This window comes from Jaculus jaculus, chromosome 6, assembly GCF_020740685.1.
Source record: "Jaculus jaculus isolate mJacJac1 chromosome 6, mJacJac1.mat.Y.cur, whole genome shotgun sequence".
Taxonomy (NCBI): domain Eukaryota; kingdom Metazoa; phylum Chordata; class Mammalia; order Rodentia; family Dipodidae; genus Jaculus; species Jaculus jaculus.
This window is the reverse complement of record NC_059107.1, coordinates 104,552,624-104,571,424: the sequence shown is the minus strand read 5'-3', so window position 1 is coordinate 104,571,424 and position 18,801 is coordinate 104,552,624.

Here is an 18,801-nt window from a genome sequence, read left to right as displayed (position 1 = left end):
ATAAAATTGCCATATTGTTACATCCATGAAGAGTTTTGATCATTGTATCTTCTCTATGACTTGCTTCTCAGATCAGTTGATAATTAATTTCTATCATGTCTGACTGTTTTATCTTAAAGTCCATTTTTAAAGACTTTAAAAAAATATATTTTATTTTAATTTATTTATTAGAGAGAGATGGATGGAAGGAGGAAGAGAGGGAGGTAGGGAGAGAATATGGGCATGCCAGAGCCTCTAGGAACTGCAAACAAACTCCTGATACATGTACTACCATGTGTGTCTGGCTTATGTGGGTTCTGGGGAATCAAACCTGGTTCCTTAGGCTTTGGAGGCAAGTGTATTAACTGCTAAGCCATCTTTTCAGCCCCTAAAGTCCATTTGTCTGATATAAATTTAGCTATTCATACTTGTGTGTGGATTCATTTTCCTTGAAATACATTTTTTGTTTTTTAATTATTTATTTATTTTTGGTCTTTAGATGTGTCTCTTACTATGTGTGGAATTCCTGGTGAGCTGAGTTATTTATTTATTTTTTAACAGACAGTGCTTTTGTGGGGTTTGGTTTTTTTTTTTTTTTTTTTTTTGGATCTAGTCTGCCAATCCACATTTTTTAAAAATTTTATTTATTTTCATGTGAAGAGAGATGAAAGAGAGAGAGAGAGAGAGAGAGAGAGAGAGAGAGAGAGAGAGAGAATGGATATACAGGGCCTTCAGCCTCTGAAAAGAAACTCCAGATGCACTTATGTGGGTATGGGAGAATCAAAAGTGGGATTTTAGGTTTTGTAGGTAAGCACCCAAACTGCTGGTCCATCTCTCCAGCCCAGTCCACATGTTTTAATTAGAAAATTAAGACCATGCATATTCAATAATGAATGCCCCCTCCTTCAAAAAATATGAATTGTGGAGCTGATACCTTTCAATTTATAGCTTTTGTTTTTGTTTTGAATGTCCTCTGCATATTTATTATTTTCTTCTTTATTTTTGAGTTTTGATATCACATTGTTGTGAAAATATTTGATTCTTTTCTATTTGTCTCTTGTTGGTCCACTTCTTTAGAGAGATTAATGCTTCTACATGTTATCATGATGGCAATGATCTTTATTCCTCTTCTGAGTATGCAGCAGTCTTCAGAATATTTTCTACATCAGGTCTAGTGGTCTTGAATTCTCTTAGTTTTTCATAATCTTGGAAGGTGATCCACTTCAATTTTTAAAGGTAGCTTCAGTGAGAACAATAATCTTGGCTAATGTTTTCTTTTCAGCAGAGCATGCTATATACCATCAAAACCCCCTTGCTTGCATGATTTCTGTTGAGAAATCTGTTTCATTAAAGACTTACCCTTAATGTGACTTGGTGCTTTTCTCTTGCAAGTTTAAAAACTCTTTCTTCTTGGGCTGGAGAGATGGCTTAGCAGTTAAGCACTTGCCTGTGAAGCCTAAGGACCCTGGTTCAAGGCTTGGTTCCCCAGGACCCATGTTAGCCAGTTGCATGCATCTGGAGTTCGTTTGCAGTAGCTGGGGGGCCCTAGTGCGCCCATTCTCTCTCTCTCTCTCTCTCTCTCTCTCTGCCTCTTTCTCTCTCTGTCACTCTCAACTAAATAAATAAGAATGAATAAAAAAAAATTAAAAAAAAAACTCTTTCTTCTTTTGTATTTTTGACAGTTTGATTATTACATGTTGGGGTAGGCTCATTTCCCATCATGAGTATATGGTGTTATGTTGGATTCCCTTATATGGATTCCATATCTTTTCTAAAATTAGAGTTTTCTGCTATTATCTCATAACATAGTTTTCTATTTCCTTAGCTTTTTATAGAATTTTATTATTATTATTGTTATTATTATTATTATTTTTTTTAAACTTTGTCTGGAACCATGATGCATTGGTACCATCATTCCACATGTTGTCCATTTTCTCCCCATCATTCATGTAGCACTTTCTGGCACTACATGAGCTAACTGTATGGGTACTGACTCTTCCAGATTCTAGCCAGGTCACTCCATGTTATGTACTAACAGCATATGGTGTCTTCAGCAGTAGGGTCTTACCACTAACCTTTGGTGGGTCATGGTGGGTCATTAAGTACTCTGACAGAAACCTGTCATCTTTTGGGAAACCTTGTAAGTCTCTATGATCCACAACTCATTATGGATGTTAGCCACATGCTAGTACTGGGAGTTATAGGTCAGTGCCCAAGAAGAGAAGAAAGAAAAAGATAAGTAATATAAAAGAGAATGAAAGAAGAGAGAGAAGAGGAAGAAAGAGAGAGAGAGAGAGAGAGATTAAGGCCTTTTTAAATTATTTGTAGTTTGAGAGATCATATTTATAACTGGTGAAGACTATTCCCCCCACACACACACTTTTTTTTCTAGCTTAGGATGACCTGGAATTCACTATGTAGTCTCAGTTTGGCCTCAAACTCACGGCAATCCTCCTACCTCAGCCTCCCGAGTGCTGAGATTAAAGGCATGCACCACCATGCCCAGCTGACTATTTCCTACTCTGTAGGTTGTCTTTTGACTCTGTTGATGGTTTATTGATCTGTATCATAGTTTTTTAGTTTCATGAGTTCTAGTGGATTGAATATTTGTCTAATTCCATGGGTTACTGGGTTCTTATTTGGAAAGTCTTTCCTTATGCATATATCTTGAAGTGTTTTATATTTTTATTTCTAGTCATTTGAGAGTTTGAGGACTTATTTTAAGGTCCTTGATCCATTTGGAGTTGATTTTTGTTCAGGGTGAAAAAAGAAAGCCTAAATTAATTCTCCTATACATGGTTATCCAATTTATCTAGCACTATATGTTGAAATGCTGCTTTTCTTTTTTCTTTTTTTTTTTTTTTCCTACAGTATGGAGTTTTTGTCCCTTTGTCAAAGATCGGGTAGTTATAGCTACTACAATTTAAACCTGGATCTCCTATTCTGTATTCCATTGTTTAATGTGTCTATTTTTCTGAGAGTACCATGCTGTTTTTATTACTAGAGCTTTTTAGTATATCTTGGAATTAGGTATTAAGAAACCAAAGGCAGGAGTGATTTCTTAGTGATTCAGGTCCTTGCCTGCAAAGCCAAAAGACTTAGGTTCAATTCTCCAGGACCCACTTAAGCCAGAAGCACAAGGTAGCACATGCATCTGGAGGTTGTTTGCAGGAGCTGAAGGCCGTGGTATGCCCATTCTCTCTGTCTCTCTCTCTCTGCTTCTCCCTCTCAAATAAATAATAAATAAATAATTTTTAAAAATTTAAAAAGAAACCATGAGTAGTATTCTTTTTACTGAAGATGTTTTTGTATACCTAAGACCTTTTTGTTTTCATACAAATTTTACAATAGGATTAGATCATATTATTTTAGGCCTCTCTTACCTTTTAATTTTAGGATCAGGGATTGAATTTAGGGCCTTGTGCATTTTAGGCAAGCACTGTACCATTCACCTTTACCTGCATACCTAGCTCTTTGTATTACTTGGCCTTTACAATTAAAAATATTCAGAGTATATTTTTTTAAACATGATGTTTGTTGTAGTCAGGTTTGCATTGCTGGAAGAAAACACTTGCCCAAGAGCAGCTTGTGGGAAAACAAAAGGTTTATTTTGGCTTACAGACTGGAGGGGAATCTCCATGATGGCAGGAGAAAACAGTGAAATGAGCAGATGGGCATCATTTAACATCTGATGGACAATAGCAATGAGAAAGTGTGCCTAACACTGGCAAGAGGATGCTATATATAATACCCATAAGTCCATCCCCCAAAATACACTAGTTGTAGTTAAATGTACCTCATTAGCTCATGTTTTCTAAATGCTAGGTCCCCAGCTGGTAGAAGTTTGGTAACTGCTGCTTTACTGTAGAGGAGAGGCTTATAGATATAATAGTTTCCCCTTCCGAGTGTCTGGCTCACTCTCTACCTACTGTTGTTTACCTAATGGTAGCCAGGAGGTAATGTCTAACCTCTACTCATTCAGTCATTTTCTTGCCATCGTCGGGCTTCCTCTCAAATCTATAAGCCAAAATGAACCCTTTCCTTCCATCCCCTTGCTTTGCTTGGATCCTTTGTGTCAGCAACAAAAGGGAAACTGCAACAGAGACAATATATGTAAAGTCCCAGTATGTTGCCTCTAACAAAATGGGCGTTCAAGAGCTGGGTGTGGTAAATTATGCCTGGAATGCCAGCATTTGGGAGGCATAAGTAATAGGAAATATGTAGTTCCAGGCCAGCCAAGGCTACAGAGTGAAACCAAACAAATAAAATATAGTCATTTAATATACTCAGTTATTAAAACAATATTGCAAAATAGAAGTCAAGGGTTACTTAAACAACTCTGTGTCAATTTAGCTTGCTTTATAAGTTAAGAAACTTTTGGTACACATTTTATGAAATTGACTTTTTTTTTTTCGAGGTAGCGTCTCACTCTAGCCCAGGTTGACCTAGAATTCACCATGGAGTCATAGGATGGTCTTGAACTCATGGCAATCCTTCTACCTTTGCTTCCTGAGTGCTGGGATTAAAGGCATGAGCCACCACACCAAGCAGAAATTGACAGTTTTAATTTTGTAGGTAGCACTAAAGACCAGCTTCAGGAAGAAGAATTCCTGGCCCTCATGAGTTATTTTAAAACATTTATTGATGGACACATATCTGAAGGAGAGGACCAGCCCATCACACCTCAAAAGGGACCCAGCTGAAACTAAGAGTAATTGGGGAAATGAGCAAGAGTGCTGCTTTCTTGGTGAACCTGGAACCAGCACAAGCATGAAGGAGATAGACAAAGAGAACACTCAACTCTCACCAAACCAGATATTTAGAGACACAGAGGCTCCCAAGATGAGGGGTGGAAAGAATGTTAGAGCACTGCGACATTGCATCTTACCAATAGCTGATGGCTAACCCCACAATGCATGACCTATATTCCCCAATGAGGAGGAACTCTGCAGAGGAGGGTGGACAGGAGAAGGCTAACGATGATACCAACATGACTGTATACAGTGTTTACATAACTACTACTACTACTAGTAATAATAATAATAATTTACTTACTGACTTTACCTCAGAAGCACTAACAGAGAGAGACATAAACGACCACTCCTTTTCCCCTGAAGATCCTAAGCTTTAAATATTTAAGTTGGAGTTAATGGACTTAAAATTTCAAGAAGAAAGATTTTTTTAAATTTCTTAATAATGTATACCACTTAGTTTTCTCTACTTTAGCTTCAGTGCTTGCTGTGAATTCTCCAAACATTTATTATCTAAGGATCTTTTCTGGTGATTCATAAAAGTAATTTCTAAGAGCTTTAAGGAGTCAACTTGATTATCTATGGGGCAAAAACTTTCTGTATAAAAATAAGGCTTATTTTCTAGCAAAAGTATTACATGGATGCAATAGTTTTAATTTTACATTACTTTGCCACCCTAGGATCTCTCAGTGAGAACTGCTGGAGGTTATTGCATCATAGGATATCCCCCAGCTGGTTCTGTTTAGCCCCTTAGTCTCTCATTTATGGACCACCTTTTATATATTAATACTTGGGTTCAGTATGTAAAGGCTATATAGCACAATCTCTACTTTCTGGGTTAATGTGGGAAATGGACATAAAAAGCAAACTTGAACAAGACAATGCAACTAAGAAAACACTGAATAACGCTACCTTCTCATTTACAACAATAATCAATAGTTTAATTTGTTAGGGTTTTCACAAAGCAATGGGCACAATGAGAATGTAACATAACCTGGCATAATGGCATAACCTGTAACCCCAGCACTTGGTAGGCAAAAGGAAAATGATTAAAAATTTAAGGCTAACCTTGCTATATAAAAAATTCAAGACCAACCTATGCTACATGAGATACTGTCAAAAAAAAAAATTGCCTTGGTGTAAAAGTGATACATAAATGGGAAACAGATAAAATGCTCAGGTAAACATGACCTAGATTTTTAAAAATCTTTAATTTTTTAATCATGTGTGTGTGTGTGCCTAAAATCTGTATGGTCATTGTAGTGGTTTGATTTAGGAGTCCTCCATAAACTTACATATGCTAAATGCTAAGTCCTTAGCTTGTAACAATTTGAGAACTAGAGCCTCCAGGAGGCAGGGTATTGTTGGGGTGAGCTTATGGGTATTACAACCAGCTTCCTCTTGCTGGTGCCTGGAACACTCTGCTGCTGCTGTTGTCCACACGATGTTTACCAGGAGGTGATGTCCACTCTCTTCTCATGCCATCATTTTCTCCTGCCACCACGAAGCTTCCCCGTTAGCCTGTAAGCCAAAATAAACGCTTTCATCCCACAAGCTGCTCTTGTGTGTTTTCTGCCAGAAATGCGAAGATGACTAGAATAGGCTTGCACATGTCACAGCATATGTGTGGAGGTCAGAGGACAACCTTGAGATGCCTGTGCTCTATTTTACCCAAAACTATGGAACACTTCACAAATTTGCATGTCATACATGCTCATTTTCTCTGCATCATTCTAATTTTAGTATGTGTGTCACTGAAGAGAGCTCAGGGATTCTTTTATACTGTGCGACAAAGAGAGCTACTTCATTCGGCTGTAGATGATAAATAACATTATAAAATTTAATGAGAGGCTTTACATGTACGTATTTATTCCCTATTGCAATCTAAAATACATGGTTTTTACTATTAAAATCAAGTAAATTTGTGGGTAAACAATTTTTATCTGTCTCTTTTGAAGATGTTTTTGGAATAGTATGTTTCTCCTTTCATAAAAATTTCCAATTCAAATTGTCTTGGCTCAGTAAACAAACTATGTTCGTAGAAGGTAAAAGTATTATGAGAGATAAGTGGGTTTCTTTATTTGACAAATGCTAATTTCTTCTTCTGTACCTCACAGGAACTAACTGTTGCATTCATGACCTTCCTCTGAGGAGGGCCTTTAGTGGTCTGGAGGAAGGAGAGAGGGTGCAAAAGAGGATTCCCCATGGGGATAAGAGCAATTTTCAGTATGTCCCTATATTAAAGTTCCCAATTAAAATATAGTAAAAGCCCTTCTCCACCTGTGCTGTGTTTTCTCCTGGTCACTGCAGGGACTCTCTTCTCTGTGCAGATATCCCTGGGTTCCACTTAGGTCAGGTTGCATCACCAATGGTGTGAAGTTCATCTTATGTCATTACTGGGTTCTGGGAGGCAGCAGTCAGTGGGCTCCTATACGTCTGTCCCCTCCTTTCCTTTGTGCATTCTGCCACAGTCTCTTAGCAGGATGACGGCAGTATACAGTATACATGGGAGAAAACCAGGAGAGAGGCTTTATCATGCTGCTGCTGTGAACCACAAACATCTCTGGTCAAACCAGTTTACCTTTGAACTCAGTATCTTTTTGTTTCTTCTTATATACACAGAACATCCTGAGTTCTTGTCTTTTCTCTTTTCTTTTAGTTTTATTTTATTTAAGCTTTTCAGTGATGGTCTCTTTCTAGCCTATTCTTACCTGGACCTCACTCTGTAGTCCCACTCTGTTCTCATGGCAATCCTCCTACCTCTGCCTCTTGAGTGCCAGCTCCCGAGTTCTTATTCTAACAATACTTTAGTGAATAAAAATATATTCACATTTTTAAGGTGAATACTCGTATTTCTGATGTTATAAACTCATGAGTTCACATTTTTAAACAACTTACTTCTCTTATACAGGTTTATTATTATTATTATTAATTATTATTATTTCATTATTATTAATTTGGCTTACTGCTTGCTTGTTTTAACTTTGGATAGGCCAGGAAAAACTGCCAAATATATTTTGCAGAGGGAAAGGAGTGGAGCATCACATGAACTATTCCCCACATACATCAGGAATGAACTGATGAGAAAGGTGCTTATATCACTGTCAGAGGAGCCTTGTCTCCGAAGAACAGAGCTGACGACAGGTGTTGATTGAGCTGAGTTCTTTGAATGTCTTATGATGTGGGAACTCCAAAGTCAAGTATGCTATACATATTGTACATACCAGTGCAACTAGAACAATATGAACTTTAACCTACAAAGGATCATAGAGTTAATTAACGCAGCTTGAAGTCTCTGTTAGTGGAACAGAAGAATAAACAATTTATATAGTACATAAATATATAGTGAAAGGTAAAAATGGAGTTGTAGGAAAAGCTGAAAATAAAGATGTGTTACCAAATTCTGACCTCCAAGTCCATTGTCAGAATTGACCATTCATCATTACTAAGATAAAGAATACAAAGATAATTGTATCTGTTGGCAGGGGATGTTGGAGGTACCTGAATGACTAGCCAACTGAAATAATAGTATCATAATATTACTGTTAAATTTCCCTCTGTGATCCCAAAGAACTGGCTTTAATTCTGCTTAATGAACTCAGGTGGCTGAATTAACAATGAGACCTTAGTATTCATGGATTCTATAATTGAAATTTTTCACTAAAACTTATTTTAGACCTTAGAAAACACTCATGACACTTTTAGTCTCTTACAGACATATACAGGGTTGTGAAAAATCTACCACACACCTTTCGAGGTGAACTTGAGCAAAATGTTACTCTCTCATCTTGCCTGAGGTCTCAAAATGCTCAACAGTGTCTGCTTTCTCGTCTATGCCATGTCATTTATTTTGATTATTTCTAGCAATTCTATTATTTAATCAGTTTTCAAGCATACAGCACAAGTGTCTTGTGCCTAACTGAAAGAAGGGTGTAATGCATATTAATGAGAAAATTTGTGTATTAGATAAGTGCAATTGACACATGAGTCATTGTGTTGTTGGACATGAGTTTAATGCTAATAAATAAGAAATATATGTTAAATAATATCTGTAAATGTAAATGCACACAGAATACATACTTATTAACAAATTGATAATATTATGATGATCAAAGACATATCAGAGCCTAAATGTATTATTTATTTTCCTTTCAAGCAGGACTGTTCTTCACTAATGTAACATTCATGGTGAGCTCATAGAATATTAGTACTATGGATAACAAATGCTGACTGTAGAAGCTGTGGTCACAGCTCATTGCCAAGGAATATTTTTTCAGAGAATATTAATAAGGTTTTGGGTATATGAGATATGTTCTTTAGAATTCTGTTCTTATAAAAGGTGCAGAAACAGTTTGACAGATAGAAACGGTGATATTCACTTAAGATTCTGTTCCACAGCTTTGTTACCTCCTCTAACCTCTGAGAATATGGTTCACAGAGTTATTGATTGGTTGGAAATCCCACAAGCCATAACATTGATCTAATAAATCAAACACATCAGGTTGAATAGGCAAGACAAGTAAGGAATGGAAGGCTTAGTAAACCTTGATAAGACACATGTATTCCAGCAGATGGAGAAAAACCCTGGGAATGTTGAATATCTACCACAATAGAAAATATTGGGTGTTTGATGGGGAGAACCTTGTCAGAATAATCTATATAAAGGATCTATTGCATTGCTTTATTCAATATCCTTATCACACTACGTCATGACTTGTGGGCCTCTTTGTATTTGGGATGCAACAGAGCTGACACCTACAAACATGTCCACAAGCAAATGTAACTACATGTGATAAAGACTCAAAGTCAACAACAATGAAACCTCTTAAGATGTACTTTAAGTAGGACCAAAACTTGGGACATACTATGCAATAAAACAGGTTTTATTGGAGACAAAATGTGGATTCCTTGGTAAGCCAATGGTACCTAATACAATTCTACATTGGAAATGTTACTCAGTAGCTCCCATGGGGTTGGGAGTAAGGCCATTCTATCTACAGCAGAGAATTTCATGCTTAACTCTGGAACATAAATAATTACCTTAATTGGGACTCACTAAATGGCCATATGTTTAGAATTTTTTTTTTGTTTTTTTTTTTGTTTTGTTTTGTTTTGTTTTGTTTTGTTTTGTTTTTGGAAGGATTCAGTTGGTCCTACAAACTATGGTGTTTGGCAGGGCCTGGATTTGTCAATAAATATAGCTTTAGGAACAAACAAGACCACGAGTTTTCTGTGGGCTGAAAATAAAGATGAGTGGTAGTTCAGAACCTCCATCATTGCTTTATCTTCCTTGACATAGCCCTTTGTGTGAGGGCACCCTATGACCAGCTGAAAAGTTATAGGGTAATATTCATAGAGTTTCATTATTGAGTCAGTTTATACACAAAAGTGATGACAAATGCATGGCTGTCATTTTTTTGCATTGCTTAGAAGAAAAAAATTAAGATGGCTCTAAGGCTCATGACCTCCCATGCCATAGGCTTTTGATTCGGTATTCAATACCAGTCATGTATTCCCTCCCATAGAGTAGGCCTTCAGTCTAATTAGAGAGAAGTTGGTTATCCCCAGAGAAGACATGCCACTATTGTACCTGTTGGGACATTGGGCCAGTCTGGCCAAATTTGAGGCTTCCAGTATCCAAATGGTTTCACTGCTGATAACTTCTGTCTCCATAGGGCTGCACCCACTGCAGCTTTTTCAGCTTTCAGTTGGCTGGTCTACAGGGAGAAGGTTTTCTGCTCAGCACCAGCTTGATTTCTTAGTGACTTTGTCACTCAGGCATGTGAAGTCTTCAGCAATGGGCCTTACCATCTGCTTCTCAAGGGAAACCAAGGGCCTTGGCAATAGCTTATGGGACCTCCTTGGCCATCAACTCACTGGAAGGTATCCCATCCTTGGCACTGAAAATTTTCTACTAACAATAGTAACAATCTATGGCTTCTGGATATGCCATTATTCAAAAAAATTAAGTTTTCTTGTCTTATTCAGAATATCTTGAATTTTGATTGATTCCCCCCTGCCCTTCTTTTACACAACCTCTTTTTCTTTCTTTCTTTTATTATTAGATATGGCCATATTTTGTATGTAAACATCACATGTTGGTACCCTCCTTTCCCTACTCCCTTTCCCTTTTCTGAAGAGGCCTTAAACATTGGGGATGCAGGTCAACCCATGGGGATTGTGGGTCATACATTAGGTGGACAGCAGTCAGTTATGCAGGAAAGGCAGTATCTCTGTGCAAAATGTCCCAACTTGTGGCTCTTACAATCTTTCTGCCCCTGCCTCCACAAAATTCCCTGAGCCATGCTGGGAGCATGTTAAATCTACTTTAGCGATGGATACTTAGGAGCATCTAGATCTCTGGTTTGGTAGGGGTTGAGCATCCTCAGTGTCTTCTTTCATCTCACTTGTGCTAATATCTGCTTAACTAAGAGAGCAGTATTCTTTCTCATTTTTCTAATCCCTCTGTTGTTTCATCTGGGGCCAGGCTGGAGTGTGCTGGGTCGTTTATCTCCTCAAGTCTAGTACCCATCGAAAAAGAGAAGCAGCTTGTCCAATGGAGAAGTGACGTCAGTGCCAGTTAAATGAGAAAACCATTCTTAATTTAGAGTTGATTAAGTTTCCTGCTTAGTCTTTAGCAGGTGGAGCCCACCTGGAGCAGGCATGTCGCTGGGGTAGACCTTGAGCCCCATTTTGCTAGGTATGTTAGCAGCTAGCTTGACTTCTGACTGTTCATACTTACTGGTGTTCATTCTTTCTCTCTACCTTGGATGAATGATGGGGTGAGCAAGTTTCCTCCACCACAGTGAAATTTACCCTGGAATCTATAAACCTGAAATAAACCCTTTACTCCCATAAGCTGCTTCTGGTTTGGAGGTTTATCCCAGCAATGAAAGGTAGCTGTAACAATTAGGATGTTATGGTTAATCTTGATGGTCAACTTTATAGGATCTAGAATCATCTATGACACAAACATCTGAAATGTCTTTGAGAGGAAGAGTTTCTAGACTGGGTTAATGAGGTGAGATGAGTCACCCTAATTGTGTGTGTAACTATCACATAGACTAGGATATCAGATTAAATAAATAGGCAAATGGGAGCAAATAACTTCTTAAATATGGGTACCATATGATCAGTTGCCTTATGTTTCTGCCATGATACTCTCCTCACCACAATAGACCACAGCCTCAAATTAGGAGCCAGAATAAGCCTTTCCTTCCTTAAATTGCTTTTGTTAGGTTTTATGTTACATCAGTGAAAAAAGTAACTAATATAAATGTAAAAAGGTTGTCCTAATTCATATGCCAATATTTATTAGAAACTCTACATCAGATATAGATTCCTCAGGCCAGGATGGTGGTACACTCCTTTAATCACAGTACCTGGGAGACAGATGCAGGAGAATCACTGTGAGTTCAAGGCCAGCCTCAGACTACATAGGAATTTCTGGTCAGCCTGGGTTAGAATGAGACCCTACCAAAAAAAAAAAAAAAAAAGTTTCCTGAAGAGCAACCTAGGTAAATGAGGTAACATTACTGAATGTGCTCTATCAGACCAGGCATGATGTACACCATCATGAACACATATGTGTTAGCCAATGTGGTTTTGGTTATTTACCTGAAGAGGTGTCCCATACCTTCATTCCTGAAGGGACAGGGGAATTTGTTAGCATACCTGAATTGGGTTGTAATTTTCTGTTGACCTTGATCACAGGACATGTTAACAGTCATAGGCACCCCAAAGGATCACCTGCATTCCTGACATACTCTTGCTGTGGTGGTTTCCTTCAGGGGTCATCCATAAACTTAGGTGTTCTGAATGCTAGGCTCCCAGCTGATGGAGATATGGGAACTGATGCCTCCTAGAGACAGTATATTGTCGGGGGTGGGCTTATGAGTGTCATAATCAATTTCCTCATACAAGTGTTTGGCACACTCTCCTGTTGCCATTGTCTACCTTATGTTGGCCAGGGGGTGATGTCCACCCTCTGCTCATGCCATCATTTCCCCCTGCCATCATGGAGCTTCCCCTTGAGCCTGTAAGCCAAACTAAACCTCTTTTTCTCACTAGCTGCTCTTAGTTGGGTGAATTCTACCAGCAATGTGAACCTGACTGCAACAGTAAAGAGGTACTGAGGGTGGGGTTGCTGCTAGACACTTGACTGTGTAGCTTTGCTCTTTCAGAGCTGATTTTCAAGAGGAATGTGGAAGGATTTGAAGTCTTGGCCTAAGTGATGCCTTGTAGTGCTGTAAGTACAGCTTGATTGGCTATTCTGGTCAGAGTTGATAGACCTGAATGCAGCAAGAACTATGGACTGTGAGGTTTACAAGGGGTGAGAAAGAGCTTTGCTTGGACTGGGATACAGGCCAGTTGTGTGAAAAGCTTGCTGATATACCCATATCCTGAGAAGTTATGCAGGGTTGCTTTGTGTAGAAATGAACTGGTGTGAGCAGAGGGATATTGCAAAGAAAAAAAAAATCTTTAGGTGTTCAGCTACAATTTAGAGATTACAACCTTTGATATTGTGTCAGATGATCTGCACTGGAGCATCAGGAAGAATGTAGGCTCTTTTGAAGGGGTCTGAGTGCTCAAAGGGAATCCTTTTCTTCAAAGTCTGATTTATTACCCCATGGATTAATAAATTGACAGCCTACCTGGTATTATGGAGTACAAGAAAGGCAGGGAAGAGAAGGTCATTGAGTTTGCAATGTGGTCATGTGTTTTGGAAATGGCCATTGGCAGTGTGAAGCAGGTTTGCTGGTTGTCTGCATGGAGACCCCATGGAGCCATGAGAATGGACTCTAGATTGCAGTGGAAACTCGTTGGAGATGCCAGGACCACGAGATGGCTGCCAAGGAAAGTTATGGCCCCCAATGAAGTTTTCCAGGATTGGGATTATCCTAGCTGGAGGGGTAGAATTGGAGCTCCAGAGACTTGTTGCTGGTTAGGCTTATCAAACTTAGAGCCTTGTCATTGACTAGAGTTATTGGACTTGGAGGTACAAGGTTTGATATTTGCCTTGGTTGTTTTAAATCTTGCATTGGTTGAATACTTCTTTTCTATGCTCAATGCCATCTTTTGAAGTATGAATGTTTATTCTGTACCATTATGGGTTTTTTTGGGGGGGTATATTTTTGGTATTATGGCTCAGTTAATAGATATTGAACTATGGGGATATATGAACATCATTAGAATTGATAAAAATTATGGGAACTTTTAAAGTTGCATGAATGCACTGCATTTTACATCATGTATGGTTATCAGTTTATGGAAGCCAGGGACAGAATGTGGTGGTTTGATTCTGGTATCCCCTATAAACTTAGGTATTCTGAATGCTAGAGTTTTGGGACTTAATGCCTCCTGGAGGTAGTGTATTGTTGGGATTGGGCTTATGGTGTTATAGCTAGTTTCCCTATACCAGTATTTGGCATAGTCTCCTGTTGCTATTATCCACCTTATGTTGGCCAGGGGGTGATGTCCACGCTCTGCTTATGCCATCATTTTCCTTTGCCATTGTGGAGCTTCTCCTCAAGCCTAAAAGCCAAAATAAACCTCTTTTTTTCACAAGCTGGTCTTAGTTGGGTGATTTCTATCAGCAATGCAAACTTGACTGCAACATTTCCTTCCCCCTGCTGTTGAGAAGTCCAGTTTCACCCTGTTAGCCCTATGACTGTAGATTGGTCAGTACAGTTTCTTCACATAAATACAAACTTCCCTCAGGTGTAGATTTAGCTCTCACGCCAACAGAAGCTAAGTCAGCAATATCATCTAAGGGATTACCAAATGCTTGCTTCACAATCAAGGAGTACTACATACATAACAAAGCACTTAACCAGAAGACATACTTCATAGAGAATAAGGTACGAGAGTAGGAATACCATGGTAATTTTAACAAAATGTCTCCTTTAGTCACATTTCCTTTAAATTCTTGATCCCAGCTGGAGAATATTTGGGAAAGTTGTGAGGCCTTTGGGAAGTGGAGACTTGGTGAAGAAGTTTGTCACTGGGAATGGGCTTTGGTGTAATATAGGCCAGCTCCAAGCCCAGTACTCAAACACCTTCCTTCATCCTGCTGTGTGGAGACCTGATACCCACATAGCTGCTTGCTCCTTCCATGCTTGTCCTGCCATAATGAAACCTTCCCTTAAAACTGTCAGCTGAATTGGTTATTGCTTTCTTCCACAGGTTGCTTCTTGTTGAACGATTGTCACAGCATTGCAGCAAATATATTCATGCTATGTAGAACTGTTTACTATACACTCCAGAAGTTCCTAACTTGGTAAAGTGACAGAACACCTTACTAGAATTAAAGATGAACATCATATTAGAGGTAAGGATAAAATGCCCATTGAAGCAATGTTCTGAAAGAATGTAGTGTCTCACAGTATAGCATATGCATTAAATCTGGATATTGATAGTATGCTATGTCCCCATAAGAAAAATCCGTCTTTCCAGCAGTCAAGTAGAAAAAAAAAACAGTCTTGGCAATACTTACCATTAGTCTTAATGAGCAATTACAAAACTTTGTGTTACTTGGCTCAGAAACCAAGAGCTCCTCCAAAGGGACATAGCAAGATTTGAACTGATGTGTAAGTTACCGTTACTGCTGGTACTTTCACTCCATCTTTCCAACAAGTAAATGAACTTTGAACAGCCTGAGTAGAAATGTCTGCCTTTAGGCAATGGAAGAAAATAAGATGATCTCTCCACTTAGGAGGCTTTAAGTGCTGCCAGCAACTGTGATTATTGTGACTGGGCATATGCTGCTCTTGACCTTCTCATTCTAAACTGCTTCCAAGTTTTCAGTAAACTGCCTTTGTGAGGAACAAGGGGTGTATGGGACAAGATACAGGCAACAATGAAAACATGCTGTTGAGTTTGCAATCAAAAATACTCACTGAAGGGAATATAGCTGACTAAGAGCCAGCTACATGTTTTAGGAAACTATCATAATATTCACACCAAGACCAACTTTCAGCCATCTGTGTTTAGCCAAATTATCTACCCAATGGATACCAATGCTGGACCAATTCTGTAGCACATGGAATACTTTACTGAATTGATTGGATGCAGAGATTCCCTATCAGTGTGGGCAGAACTTTTAAAACTGAGACTTTTCTTACACAGTTCTTTCTTAACACTGAAGCATAGAGCCTTCCCAGACTGGCCTTCTTTTCCATTGCTATAATTATCATGGTGTTTGCTTCTAAAATGGCCTAAATAACCACAATGATCAACTGCTGATCATTCTATTATGTTTCAAATAAATTTTGTTAAGATCACAATATTGTCTAGTTGAATATTTAAGTATAAATAAAATAAGTTAGTCGTGATTGAAATTGAATTTCTCAAAGAAAATTTTGCTTCTGGAAAACAAACTTATTCTCTTTAAGTGATTGCCAAAAGATGTAGAAAATGATGATTATGTTTTTTTTTAAAAAGTCAGAAGTTGATAATATGCAGCTTGTGTATTTCATAAATTATCTGTATTATTTTATGTAAGTTATATAACACATTAAGTATAGTCATCCAGAATGAAAAGTTAATGTGAGGCTTAATAAAGTAATTATTGCACATAAAGTGCTCAAGATCAATTCAGTTGGCATTTTAGCTAACCTGTTAATTAACACCAAGCATCTACCCCCTAAATCAAAATTTAGTTCACTGCTAAGGTGGAAACACTGATTATAGGATGGTACTTTGTGTTGATATCTGTTGTAGTCAACTTCACGTTACTGGAATGAACTTCCTAACAGACACATCTGATGTAAGGAACAAGATTTATTCCAGGGTTACACATCCAGTAAAAGTTCCATCAATGGTTGAAGTATCTGGCCCTCTAACACAGATCCAAAGAGAGAGACAACTGCACAGCAAGTACCATAAGCAAGAGCAAAATCAGCAGCAAAATAGAGGTCAAGTGTTCTGTTGCACTCAGGTTTGCATTACTGTCAGAAATCACCATGCCAAGACAGCTTTGGGGAGAAAAGGGGGGTTAATCTGGCTTACAGAATAAAGGGGAAGCTCCATGATGCAGGGGAAGATGAAGATATGAGCAGAGGCTAGATATCATCTCCTGGCCCAACATCAGGTATACAACAGGAACAGGAGAGAGTGACAAACAGTGGCATGGGGAAACTGGCTATAAGACCAATAAGCCCACCCCAACTATACACCCTCCTTAGGAGGCATTAATTCCCAAATCTCCATCAGCTGGGAAACTAGCATTCAGAACACCTAAGTTTATGAGGGACACCTAAATTAAACCACCATATTCCATCCCTGACCATAAACTGATAGCTATACATGATATAAATACAATGCATTCAGTCCAACTTTAAAAGTGTGATAGTTTTTCATCAATACTAATTGATATTCAAACATACCCGTAGTCCAAGGTCTTTTAACTGAGCCCTAATACCAAAATATTCCCCAAAACCCATAGGGGTACAGAATAAACGTGCTGCAAAAGATAGTACTGGCCATAGCAAAGAAATAGTCACCCAATATAAGACTAAACAGAGCAAATATCAAACTCTTGAAGCTCCAAGTTCAACAACTCTAGTCAGTGAAGTCTCCATGTCTGAGAATTCTAACCAGCAATAAGTCTCTGGAGTTCCAATTTCACCCCTCCAGCTAGGTTACTCATAGTACTGGAAAACTTCATTGGGGGAGAGAAATTTCCTTAGCAGCCATCTTGTGGTTCTGGCATCTCCGCTGGATCTCCACTGCAATCCTTGGTTCATCCTCTCAGCTCCGTGGGTCTCCATGCAGGCAATACAGGAAATCTGCTTCATACTGTCCATGGCCATTTCCAAAACATAAGAACATATTGCAAACTCAATGACCCTCTCTTTCCTGCATTTCCTCTACTCCATAATACCAGGTGTGGTGCCACTTTGTTAATTCAGGGGGGAATAAACAAGACTTTGAAGAACAGAACACTCTTTGAACACTCAGTACCCTTCAAAAGAGTCTACATTCTTCTTGTTGCCCCAGTGCAGGTCAGCTGGCCCAATCTCAAAAGTTGTAATCTCTAAATTGCAGCTGAATGGGAAGAAGTTCATCCAAAGATTTCATTTTTTTTTCTGTGTCATATCCCTCTGCTCACATCAGTCTATCTTTAGGCAATGTAATCCTGCACAACTTCTCAGGACACAGCCATAACAGCAAGCATCTCACACAAACTGCCTCTAGCACTCCTAAACAAAGCTCCTTCCCATCCTCACAAGCCAAACCTCACAGACCATAGTGCTTAGTTCATTCAGGTCTTTCAACTCTGACCAGAATAATCCATCAAGCTGAATTTACAGCACTGTAAGGCATCTCTTACACTGAGGTTTCAAATTCTTCCACATTCCTCTTGAAAATCAGCTCCAACATGCCAAAGCCACACACTCAGGTGTCTAGCAGAAGTTCCACTCCTTGATATCACTTTACTTTTGCAGTCAGGTTTGCATTGCTGGTAGAAATCACCTGACCAAGAGCAGCTTTGGGGGTGGGGAAAAGGGAGTTTATTTTGGCTTACGGACTCAAGGGGAAGCTCCATGATGGCAGGGAAAAATGATGGTATGAACAGATGGTGGACATCACCTGGCCAACATCAAGAGGACAATAGGAACAGGAGAGTGTGCCAGACACTGGCTAGAGGAAACTGGTCTTAACACCCATAATCCCACCTCCAACAATACACTTCCTCCAGGGAGAATTAATTCCTAAATCTCCATCAGCTGGGAACCTATCATTCAGAACACCTAAGTTTTCAGGGGGACACCTGCATCAAACCAGCTCATGCTATGTACACCTTTAGGCTGGGAATCAAATGCACCACCTAACACACCTTTGGGCTGGACCCCAGGATCTGCTCCCCATGGTACCTCTTCCAGCCTGGCAGCTGGAAATCCAACTTATAAACTTTAATAAAAATACTGAGTCTATTAGGGGACATGCATTCAAGCTACCACATTCTGCTCTTTGATACCAATAGACTTATGACCATTTCCCATGTAAAACTGCATATTGTCCAACTCTAAAGTACCCTATTGTCTTTGCCAACTTTATCACTGTTCCA